Consider the following 7,709-nt stretch of genomic DNA (forward strand, 5'->3'; position numbering starts at 1 on the left):
AACCTCTCTCCCGCTCGATCCATCCCCTCTCCCGCGCCTGTGCCCACCCTCTGCTGACGCCAGCCCTCTTACATCACCCTCCCGCACCGCCCCAACGTCAGCAACTGCGCCTCCATTGGCCGACGCCACCACCCGCGCCCCGCCATTGGCCGTGGCCACCGCGCGCCTCAACCTGCTGCCTCCCCCTCAGCCTATAAAAACCGCACCCCACTCACTCATCTCCTCACACCACCTCTCCTCGCCCTCCCCAGAAAACTCACAGAGAAGCGCCGAGGCATTCCCTGGCTGCTGCTCGTCGGAGCAGAACGCATCTGCGTGGTCACCGTGGTGGTGACGGGTGACGAGGACATCACCCTCGGCCCCTTTGTACTTCCCCCCTTTTTCCTTCCCGCTCGCCATCCTCTGTACGCCCTAACACGCAGCCCCGTTTCCTCTAGGACCGCCGGAGTCCGCCGCTGTCGCCATCCGTCTGGGAGCTGCTGCGAGGAAACGCCGCCGGGATGAGCATCTGCGGAGGAGGAGGTCACCGCCGAGCCCTCCCCTGCGCCGCCCCTGGTCGCCACCAACCACCCGCCGTCGCCGCCGTCCCCTCCAGCCGCCGGTACGTCCCTAGCCCGCCCCCGTCTTTTCTTCTGTCCGCCCGAGCGAGCACTGGCGTGGAGGGAGACGACGCCCTGAGCCCCGATCCGTGGCCTCGTGAGCTGCATGGCCGACCGGCCACGTCGGGCCATGCAGGCCTGGCCCGCCACGGGCCCCTCTCCCCTTTCTTGTTTTCATTTTCTCTTATTTCCCCTCCCTCCACCTGGAATTCTCCCTGGGCCGGCCCACTTCTCAAATCTGTGCAGCCCAGGCACGTTCCCGCCCGTTTCAAAAATTTGAAATTTCTGTTTTGTTTCCAAAAACCAGTAGCACTCAAATGCTAATAACTTAAGTTCTATACACTCAAATCAAATGAAACCAATTTCATTAGATCAGAAATTTCATTATCTTTCTAATGCCACTGACCTCATATTTTTAGGATTTTTGTACGATTTTTAGTGCATTAAACATTCTCACTGTATTCTGTCTAGTATTTGTAATTCCTAAAATTGTAGGATTAATATTTTTGGGTAAATCCAATTGTGTTAGTCTTATTTTAGTACTGGCCATCTAGGAAAAATAATTCTAGCCTCGTTTCATGCATATTTGTTTCTGTTAATAATATGTGTGTGTCACATAAATTGTTGAACCAAACCTTTTTGTTTATTAAAATCTTTGGCCACTTTTTTTTTTATTTTTTAAAAGTGGTCAAATTATGTTTTATTCTTGAAAAACAAAACCTTCTGCAACCTAGACCAAGTTCTATTGTTTTGGTTAAGTTTTCAAATAGTGTGGTGTAGTGTTGACCTCCTTTTTTTTAACTAGTGTTATGTGAGCAAATTAAATTAGGAGAATTGATTTCTACCTCTTCAAGAATGTTTGAAAATAAAAGATGAATGTTTTGAGGCCAAAAGCATTGCACTTGTCCTCTTGATAGTGTTATCTACCATGAGATGCTTAGTTTATGCCATGGAGCTAGCCGAGAGAGGAAATTGCTAAGTTGTGATACTCTCATGCCTTTACTAGGTAAATAAAATGGGTTTTCTTTTATAAAGTTGTTTTGTAATAACTATAAGTCCTTAACATGATAGCCCTTAGTTGAGTGGTTAGTTTTGTATTGTTGCATGTTTGTTTTATTGGTGCAATGTGTTGATTGTGTTCCTTTTATATTTTCCGGCGATAGATGCGAACAATTCCGGAGAAGGAGAAGAAGTGGTTCAGACAAGGATTTTATTTATATTGATGGGATTCTTATATTAATGAAGTTGAAGAAGTCCAGGGACAAATAAGCCAAGGCAAGCCATCTCTTGATCTCTGAATGTTGAATCACATATTGTGGTTACTTTGATGTTATTCTTGTCTCTCGATCTATTTTGTGTGGTATCCACTTATGATTGATGGAGCGTGCTCACCATGAGCATGTTGAATTCTATTTGACACCTCACCTACCATACCCTTTAGGGAAATGGTGGTCATCATCATGATCTTGGTGTACCTTCTAAGTGTGAGGGGTATGCCCACTTATCTTGTGTGTGTCGACCTCTTGGCACCCTTCTTGCACCTCTTAGAGGTATGATGGTTAGCATCATTCCCTCTTATTGATGCTATGCATACTTACTCCCAAATATGTTGAACCCCTTGTTGATGTTATGCGTACTTACTCTCGAGCATGTTGAACCCCTTGTCGACCTTATGCATGCTTACCCTGAGCATGTATGCCCCCTTGACCACCTATTTTACCATCTTCTTAGTGGTATGATGATCAACATCATGACCCTTTGTCAAATCCTCCTACTTATGTTGTCCCCATGCGTGCTTATCCTAAGCATGTATGATCCCCTTGACACCTCAATTATCATCTCCTTAGAGGTATGACGGCTAGCATCATGCCATTGTTGTATCTTAGCTCCTACATAAAACTTTAGGTTGGGAACCCCTCAAGGTCTACCTTGTTGTAAATGTTTATGAAAACCTTGGGTGAGGCAATCTTACCCAAGCGTATGGTTTATGAAAGGAAAGGATCTTGACAAAGATGGTTGGAAAGAGGAAAGTGTGTGTGACTTGGGTTTTTGAGAAAAACGACACATGGTTCTTTGTATTCGCCCAGAACAACTAAACAGCGCAACCATAGCTACTCCAACGTGGGCACGGGGCTTAACTTGACGTTTGTTCTTCTTAGCATGAGGCACCGCACAACTATACAAGGGTACGGTTACCCCCGAGTCCGGGTTGTCATGGTTGGGACAATAGTATAACGGGAGGCCTTCGGGGCTGACCCGTCCGGAAGACACTATGGGTCTCCTGGCTTGGCGGTGGAGCCACGCTCAAAAGGAGGTGAGCTGCCACGGTGCCGGGGAGGTACATACTCCATAGGGTAGGACCTCGTGTTAAGTCGAATGGGCGAAAGGTTATGTCCGGGTATCCGTCGTGGCATACGTCGTTATGCGGGGATGATGCCCACACGATAGGTATCCGGATAGTTGTGGTGAAAGTGTGCAAACTCTGCAGAGTCAAAACTATTCGAATAGCCGCGTCCGCGGTCATGGACGGTTGGGATAGCCGTTACAGAGCTGTGTCGAGTTTTGTTTTATAAAATGCTTTACAAAGGAAGGGAATGTGTTGGATGTACCGGAAGGGTACGGAAAGGCTTATGCTGACCATATGGAGATGGTCGAGGACAATGAAACAAAATTGGGTGACCCTTCCTATTGTTTCATGTAGAGAGACTCTTCTTCAATAAAGATATATAGGTGTCGTAGTCTATCTTTTGAAGTATCTTCTTTAACAACGATATAGAGATGCCATAGGATTTCTTTAGTGTTCCCATCAACTGTGATGTCGGCATGCTATATCCACAAGAGAAACTGATTCTCTTTCACATGCTATATCCACCAGAGAAACTATTTTTCCTCTCTTGACTTCTTTAGATAGAATTGTTATCACCTTCCTGATGGTTTGCGAGTACAATTCCAATGTACTCACGGCTTTGTCCCTGGCTATTTACTTGGCCAGACTTGGAGGAAATCGACAGAAGAAGAAGGAGTTGACGACGTCTATGCGAGCTAGGAACGTCTTCCCAGTCAGTTGCCTGTAGGGTTAAGGCAGGTGACTTGGGCTCTGCGCTGCTGAAGTGTTTCCGCTACTCTGATGATTAGATTAGGCCCTTCGAGGCTATTATGTAAACATGCGTCATGTGACCTGGTTGTAATTTTCTTATTCCGTTTTGTAAAGGATGATGTAATTTGATATCAGTTCGGTTATGTGTTCACGGCGCACTGATCATGGGATCGTGAACTGTATACATAACAGGGTATTTCGGACAGTTAGTCCGGGGTCCTCACAGTCTAAGCTTGGGGAAGCTAGTTTTTATGATCTTTTTAGCTTCCCATCTTTAGGGGAGAAAATTTGCTCTGATAATACTTTATCTCCCATATACGATAACTCTAATGATGCTTGTGATATTTTAAATCCACCTACTGCAAGTACTGCTTTCAAGATACCCATGAAAATTATTGAACGTGTTATGGATAACCACTATGAAGGGGATGGAACTGTCCATCCTGGAGATCATTTACTGTTTTTGCATGAATTATGCGGGTTATTCAAGTGTGCAGGTATCTCTATGGATGAAGTGAGGAAGAAACTATTCTCTATTTCGCTGTCTGGTAAAGCGGCGCATTGGTATAAATTGCTGAAGAATAGTCATTCTCTTGGTTAGGAGGAAATTGTATCTCTCTTTTATTCTAAATTTTATCCTCCTCATGAAGTGCATATTGATAGGAATTACATTTATAACTTTTATCCTCGTGATGGAGAGAGTATTTCCCAAGCATGGGGGAGATTGAAGTCACTAATGCTCAAATGTCCCATTCATGAGCTCCCCCGTAATATTATTATTAATAATTTTTATGCAAAGCTTTCAGGACATCACAAGGACTATCTAGATGCCTGTTTGGAGGGATCTTTCACAAGCAAGGAGGTTGAACCTAGATGGGACCTTTTTGATCGGATTGAGGAGAACGCTGAAGATTGGGAGAACGACAAAGGTAGAGTCAGGTATAAATTATGATTATGAATGCATTGAAACTTTTATGGATACTGGTAAATTTCAAAATATGAGTGCTACCTATGGTCTTGACTCTCAAGTTGCTGCAAATCTTTATAAAGCTTTTGCCTCTCATTTTGAATTGCCTAAGAAGAATTTTGATAAGTATCATGAACCTTTTAAAGAGGATTGCATGAAGGATGAAATTGTTGTTAATGATTGCAATAAACATGCTCAAACTCCTAAGAATGCTATTTCCTATAAGCATGTTAATTTTTGTGGAATGCATAGACCTTGTAGAATTAATCAAATCGAAGATGAATATTGTATCCATCATATTAATGAAAAAACTAGAAAGTGGTCTAGGGCTCTAGATGATCTTGGTAAAAAAGTTTGTGCCCTCTATCCTTTTATTTGTGAACTTTGCCATAGAGTGGGTCATTTTAATTTTCAATGCTCCTCCAATGATAATTTGAACCCCATGAGTGCTGCAAATTTGTATTGTGATGATGAAATTACTCCTAATCAGCATGATGAACTTACTTTATTTTTGTGGTGTGAAGAGTTATCAAGGAAAATTTCTTTGTTAGATATTAACGATCTTGATATTGATGATGTCCTGCATGGGTGTTTTTCTTATTGCATTAATAATTGCCATACAAATACTTACATACAAAATATTTTAGAAGATGACACTTTGCCAAAATATGATAGGACCGCTGTGTGTTTTGAACTTATTAATGAAAAGGAGGAATCCTCCCAAGTTTCTTCTATTGTTTCTGGAAATAAATCAGGTTATGTGGTGAAGCCTCCCTTCAAGCCTCTTCCTCCTAAAGAAGAGAATGAGGAGAAGGAAGAGAAGAAGAAGAAAAAGGGAACGAAGAAGAAGAAGAAGGGGAATAAAGAGAAAGAGGTAACGGCATATCCCCGCGTGTATGAGATAACGCTAGGTAACCGTAAGTATGTTGCTCCTAATGATTATTATGATAATGAATCTGAGTACAATGATCTTCCTATGCCCTTTACCTATATTAGTGATCATGATTTGAAAGAGCACACTACTTTTGATATTGCAAATCTCTGGGAAACTAATTCTGAAAATGATGATGTTAATAATTGCCATAGTATCAGTACTATCCATGCTTCCTCCCATAATGATATAGAAAGCTCTAAGCTTGGGGATGAGGTGTTTGAAAATCCTTTTGCTACTGATCATTATATGTTTGATACATCTCCTTCTAGTAACAATGATGGTATGGTCACAGATGAACATACTATGAAATATAACTATTCTATTTCTTATGATGACACTATGCCTCCAATCTTTGATGATTATTATAAAGAATGCTATGATATAGGTTATAACTATCCTTATGAAACTTGTCATAGTTATGATTGGATTGCCAAAAACAATTCCCTTAATATGCAACTTGTTTACCATGTTCAAATTCTTGATAATAATCTTGCTCCAATCACTATTAATGAGAAGAACTCTTCTTATGCCAAAATTAATGATACTTCTATGCATATGAACCATGATAAGAATGTTTTAAGTGATGGGTATATTGTGGATTTCATCAATGATGCTACTGAAAGTTATTATGAGAGAGGGAAACATGGTTATATGCATCTTAATAATATTAAGTTTCCCCTCTTTATGTTGAGAATCTTGAAGTTACTCGTGTTTTATCTTCCTATGTGACATAGGCATCCCAAATGGGCCTGCCGAAGATAGTACCCGGGGTTTACTGAAGGCCCACTACCCGAAGAATAAGAAGATTCGGAAGCCCAATATACTATTAAGGAAAGCTAGAGTTGTAATAGGAAGTATTATTTGTAATCTTGCGGGATGAGTTAGAAACCTTCCCGGACTCTGTAACTTGTACAACACGAATCCCTCGGCTCCGCCTCCTATATAAGGGGGAGTCGAGGGACGCAAAAATCATCAAATCATTGTTCTCAAACCCTAGTTTCATAATCGTCGAGTACTTTTTGGCTGAAACCTTCGAGATCTACTTGCCCTCTACTTCCAACTAAACCCTAGTCTACAACCCGTAGGCATTGACAAGTTAATACCTTGTCAATTGGCGCCGTCTGTGGGAATTAGAGGCGTCAAGGATCTGGTCTCGATGGCACGTTCAAGATCATCGACTTCATCAACCGCAAAATCATCGACTTCATCAACCGTGAGCAACGCAATGGATCGAGGTAAACAGATCGCTACTGGTCCTGTTGATTTTGTTCCTCACCCGCCCTCCCGTTTGGATGCATATGCGTATCTGGAGGAGCCTATGGAGATGACGTTCGGAAGGTTTCACTTTCGCGTCGAAAAAGAGGGATCGTATCGTGTCGAAATTCCGATTTTGTCGGGATCGTCGGCGGTCGATTCCGATTTTTCAAGCTATACATCGTCAACCGAATCAGGAGAGGAAGAAACTTCGTCGTCACGCTTCATCAGCATCAGGGCAAGAGAAAAACTCGCCAAGATCTTCAGCGACATGTCGTTTGAGTCATCTGCGGACTCATATATAAGCGATGACTCAAGCAGTGTCGACAGCTACAACTTCATCGACAAATCTACTACAGTGGGCAAGGTCTTCGCCAATCTTAACGATGGTGTCACCAAACCCAACATAGATCTGAATACAAAGTATCATCAGATTTATGTCATCGGAGAGCCAAGTCATGATCAGGAAGAAATATCTGAGGCTTTCGACGATTTGGGAAATCCATACGTCGATCCCTCTGATTTGCGACGAGGTCTAGGCAATAAATATATCGGGCCACAGCCATGAGACAGAGTTCGACTCCCGCAAGCAGCATGGGGTAGAGCCGCGAGAGCTATGGATGGCTCAGAACCAATGGCTACCACAGCCACACCAGAAGAATTACAAGCATATCAATATAGGCTCGCACGAGATGCAAGAGAATTGGAAAAACAGACAGCTGAGTTAAACAGAAGAAAGGAGGCAGCCTCTGCATCCAGCAGGCGAAGAGCAGAGCTGAGTCGACAATCTAGAACTTCGGGTGATAGCCACAGGGAGGCTCGGAATAGAGCAAGATCCAGGTTACAACACGTACCCGA

Source organism: Lolium perenne, chromosome 7 (assembly GCF_019359855.2).
Source record: "Lolium perenne isolate Kyuss_39 chromosome 7, Kyuss_2.0, whole genome shotgun sequence".
Classification (NCBI taxonomy): domain Eukaryota; kingdom Viridiplantae; phylum Streptophyta; class Magnoliopsida; order Poales; family Poaceae; genus Lolium; species Lolium perenne.